Raw genomic sequence first — 5,243 nt, forward strand, 5'->3', positions numbered from 1 at the left:
AAAACATTTCAGCTCAGCCTCTAGGGATGGTGGGGGTCGGTCTCTCTCTCTCTCTCTCTCTCTCTCTCTCTCTCTCTCTCCCTCCCTCCCTCTCTCCACTTGTGAGAAAAGAACTCCACTCTGTCTGTGGAGTGGCTTTTTCTCACTTGTCCCTTTTGCTCAATAGACTTGTTTTCTCACTTTGCTCCAAGGCTTGCTCTTGAATTCCTTGCATGAAGCCAAGAACCCTCTCTCAGCACAGGGCTCAAGTCACCACTTGGGCATCAAGTTCATGTTCAGAAAACAACCTTCTCTCCCTGGTTAGGATTTGGGAGGTTTTAAAGAAACTGGTTGGTAAGTGAGGTCTGGGAGTAGGGAGTTCTCAGAAAAGGGGCAGCGATTTCTGGGATGAGCTGGCGTATACACGCTCCTGAGGGCACTAAGTGCCTAAAAATATACATTTCTCCCACCTGGGAGTGGTTTCTTAGTATGTTAACGAAGACAAATTTTCTGGAGATCAATAGGGGAAAGGGTTTTGAATGCTATCTGGTAGTGATCCAAAGCCTGCTGGCTCTGATGTTGAACTGTCTGCAGCTGTCTTGGTTAACCAACAGAAGTTCGCTTTGGTTCTTGTAAGCAAGCACAGCTTGTGACATAGTTTAGTTATTTAGAAACACCAGGATTTCCTAGATGACACCCGGAGACATTTAGAATTAAAGAGGAACATAAGAAAGGTTGAATGGAGATAGGAGAAGGCAAGGCGGGGATTGGATTAGAGGACAGTTAACAAGATTGTATGCTCCCTTGAGGGTGGTTGTGTTTCTGGGGGCATCTAAAAAAAAAGAGAATTACTCTGGCATTTCAGAGATGTGTTAACCTAGATGTGTAGGAACATAGGCTTGCTTAAGGCAAATATCAAGCGTTTACTGGAGAAGTTATCTGCATGAGAGTAACTACCCATAACTTGCCCAGTTAAGATTTATGATCAGATCATCCCGTGAAGTTACTTCCTGTATAACCTCACCTTTTTTTTTTTGTCCTCACATAGAGTATTGACTAAAGAAGAGTGCAGGAAACTGAAAAGAACCGTGTTAAAAAAAAATCCCAAATCACCTTTTCCTGTGCCCTTTAAAGGTTGACAAAGCGCCCTAAAAGGCTAACACAGAAGGGTAAAGTAAGTCTCCATAAAACCTAGAGAAGAGATTGTAAAACTCCTCTTTGGATCTTGTCTGGAGTCACAGCTGAATTAGAGGAATATTTCCTTTCTGTTTGAGCAAAGTGATAAATTTAACCTTCGTTGTAATGATACTTTCAAGTAAAGTGTTGATATTTGTCACTGAAGGCAGAACATCCCACTAGAATGACATAAATGCTATAAATGGAGAATATCTGAAAGCACTGGCTGACAAAGTAAAACCAAGTCCTAATAGTTTTTTTTTCTTTTTTTGTGTCTTACAGGAAATAACAGCAAGCTCCTCACAGTGCTCCTGTGACCAAGCCCAATCAAACTGATCCCAAAGACTTGGGCAGGCCAGGAAGCCAAAAAGAACTCTGAGTGACCCCAATGGGTAGCCAAAACCAAAATTCACCTCTAGCCAGAAACTTTGTACACAGACCCGGTTCTCGTGGACAGTATTCAGAAGTGAGGGCTACCTAATAATTTGCACGTGGCCAGACACGTCGATCTAACCTAATCAGAAGTTAACAAAACAACATTTTGCAAGATTTGCTCTCTCTCCTTAAAAGCCCTTTGCCCACCCAAATAGGGGAGACTGATCCGAGCCTTGTCTCCTGTCTCCTCATCCACCGCCTGACAAATGAACTGTTTTCTCTGCAAAAACCTGCAGCTTCAGATTTTGACTTCTTGTGCACCATGGGCAATAATAAGCCCACTAATCAGGGTCAGTAACAAATCCTGGCAACTCAGATGAGAACATAAGTCCTGTCTGGACAATTGCCAGTGGCTTTCCATCCCCTTTTTGGGTACAGGGTCCAGACAGCTCATCTTAGCTGCCTACATGACTTTACCTAGAAGATCTGAGAAGGGACCTTCTGCTCATCAGTGTCAACAGCCTTTAGTGCCTTTCGGTTTCTTTTCTTTTTTTTCCAAAGAGAAAATGGACTTGAGAACAGACATTTCTGCAAGTGCGCTCTTGGTTATTTGTGCTGGTACCTAAACCTTACAGGATCGTGAGTTAGAGTTTCAGCCAGAGAAAATATTTGGCAGAAATGTTTCAGCTGCAAAGGTACTCAGAATCTCAGATTAGAGGCCCAGCCTAGGTTAGAGTCTCACGTTACTGGTTGGAAAGAGCAATTTGTTTGTTTTCTTATTTTTTTCTATGTGTTGCCTTGAGGGAAAGGTGCCTAACAATGCAGCAGCTGTCAGCCTCACCCCGACTGTACCGAATAAAGCTCACAGTTTGCCCCCTTGAGGGCATCAAACTCAGGGTCTGAGTCTGGGTTTGGATTGCCTGACCCCATTGTCTTTCGGTGTTTATGTAACTATGGGAAATACTAACAGTGTCCCTGAGTGTAGTCCCTTAGGTCAACCTTTTTGGCACCAGGGACTGGTTTTGTGGAAGATAATTTTTCCTTGGACCAGGGAGCAGGGGGTATGGTTTCAGGTAGATTCAAGCACATTATATTTATTTCACGCTTTATTTATATTATTATGACATTGTAATATATAATGAAGTAATTATACGACTCACTATAATGCAGTATCAGTGGAAGCCCTGAGCTTGTCTTCTTGCAACTACATAGACCCACCTGGAGGTGATAGGAGACAGTGGCACCTGAAGTGTGTCGCTTATGTCCAGTCTACTCTGTAATCTCGTTTGGATGCTGTCACTGCGGAAAACCCTGCTTTGCAAAGACAGGATGTTGGAACTGGCTCTTCAGTGCTTTTGTGTCAATCTCAGGATATTTCTCCTTGACTTTAATCCAAAATGTATGGAGATTTGAAGTTGTCTCAAATGTACTTTTGAGGCCACCGTCATTTGCGATCTCAAGCAGTTGATTCTCTTCTAGCACAAAGTGGATTCACCTGGCTTACTCACAAGTCAGGCGCGGATTCATTCTCTCCCAGTTCAGGGGTCTTTTGTGGTTGGGGAGTAATGCTTGAACTCTTTTGAAAACTGAGACAGGTGATCATACACCAGCTGGGAGAAAAAAAGGCCCTGGCTCGGTCTCTTCCAAAATCTCTGCTAATGTTTGAAACATGTCAAAAATCCCAATGTTCACTTGTGCCCTCATGATTCCAGTTTGGCTTTGAATGCAGCCACTTTATCTGCCAACTTGAACACAGTTGTCATTCTTCCCTTAAGTGACAGATTGAGTTGGTTAAGCAGGTTGAATATGTCATACCGATAAGCAAGTTTTGTGACCCATTCTGTATCACTGAAATGTGCTGCCAGAGGTTACTATTTTTCTAAAAGAAATCTCCAGAGCAGCTCAAAAACTCTGGTCAGTTACCTACCTTTGGAAAGCCATCTCACTTCTGTTTATAAGAGAAGACGGTATGCTCTGCATCTATCTCCTCACAGAGCTGCATGAACAGACATGAGTTAAAAGCATGTACTTTAATGCGGTTGATCATCTTAATTATATCCTGCAAAACGTTGTTAAGTTCATGTGACATTTTTCGGCTAGCCAACATTTCTCTATGAATGACACAATGCATAGACTCACATTCAGAAGTGACCTCTTTGGCCCAAGTAGTGAAACCAGAAAGCCATCCAGTCATGGCAGCTGCTCTGTCCATACATATACCAACACAAAATGACCAATTCAATTTTTCTGATATGTAATCAAAGACTTGAATAGTTCTGCATCTGGGGTGTTGGTTGGCAACAAAAGTGCACATAACAGATCCACATGCACATCCCCCTGAAAAATATATTGCGCAAAAACAAGCATTGTTGCATCAGTAAACTTGTCAACCTGGATTGCGAACCACAGTGACTCATTAATCCTCTCTAAGAATTGTGCCTCGATATCCTGTGCTATTTCATCAATTCATCTAGTTATGGTGCTAGCTAAAAGAGGAACACGTGCCACCTTTTGAACTGCAGCTTCTCCTAAAAGTTCATGACAAATGTTAGCAACAGGCAGGATCAACTCTTTGCCAATAGTGAAGGGCTTCTTATCTTTAGCAATGTAGTTAGCTAAGAACTAAAAATGATACCCTCAATGCTGATACATTTGATGAAGTTGTGGCCTTTAATCTTTTGTTCTTTATGTTCACATTTAAAAAATAATAATAATAAACTCCAAAGGTTTCTCTTTTAATGCAGGGCGCTTGGTCTCCATGTGGCGAAGCAGTTTTGAAGATTTCATGGTTTTGCCAGATAGCCAGTTGCCATTGATTATACAAAGTGGGCTTGAAGAATGCGAGTCACCTGTTGCAATGAACCTGTAGTTTAAGTAGACTCTTGCTATTTTCTTTAAATGCAGCTTTCTTTTTGTTGGCAGTCAGATTCTCCTGCTGTCTCATCATTATTGGGCCTTTTCTCCTTTTCAAAGAAGCTCTCCAGTGACATTTGTTTTTTTACTCATTTTGGCTAGGGTTAGCTTGTGAGCTTACCAAAACTGTGATGAAACGAGTGCACAGTCCGGGAAAGAAACGCAGACGAAGTGGTAAATAAAATAACAGGCAGGCCGCGCATGGACTGAAATAAGTGCCGGACTCTAGCAGAAAGCCTGCCACCAGATGCAGCTGTACCATTGAAGTACATCAACTCACTTGCCACTATAAAGCCTGCCATCAGATGCAGCTTAATTGTCGCTTGCCACTCACTAATAGGGTTTTGATATCTCTGCAAGTAATTGATGTATTATGGTCTCTGTGCAGTCAAATTCCTCCACCAATGTTAATCTGTATTTGCATTACCACCTCAGCTCCACCTCAGATCAGGCATTAGATTCTCATAAGGAGCGTGTAACCTAGATCCCTCACATGCGCAGTTCGCGACAGAGTTCGTTCTCCTCATGAGAATCCAATGCCTGATGATCCGAGGTGGAGCTGAGGCGGTGATGCTAGTGCTGGGGAGCGGCTGCAAACACAGACGAAGCTTTGCTCGCTTGCCCACTCCTCAACTCCTGCTGCAAGGCCCAGTTCCTAAGAGGCCACAGACCTGTGGCCTGGGGGTTGAGGACCCCTGCCTTAGGCTGCATTCTCTAGAATTAGTCAATTTTCAGCTGTGAATCTATGAGAAGAAAAAAATGATTTTCTTTTGTAATACTACCTGGCTTCACTGTCAGCT

General features: G+C 42.8%; 1 non-coding gene across 1 annotated transcript; it reads left to right on the forward strand.

The window, feature by feature from the left end:
- Positions 1 to 1,100: 1,100 nt before the first annotated feature.
- LOC118608835 lies at positions 1,101 to 1,222 on the forward strand. The gene has a single exon (XR_004953209.1). It is a non-coding gene; the product is annotated as a small nucleolar RNA SNORA26 (small nucleolar RNA).
- Positions 1,223 to 5,243: the final 4,021 nt, after the last annotated feature.

Source organism: Rousettus aegyptiacus, unplaced genomic scaffold (assembly GCF_014176215.1).
Source record: "Rousettus aegyptiacus isolate mRouAeg1 unplaced genomic scaffold, mRouAeg1.p scaffold_m13_p_10, whole genome shotgun sequence".
Lineage (NCBI taxonomy): Eukaryota > Metazoa > Chordata > Mammalia > Chiroptera > Pteropodidae > Rousettus > Rousettus aegyptiacus.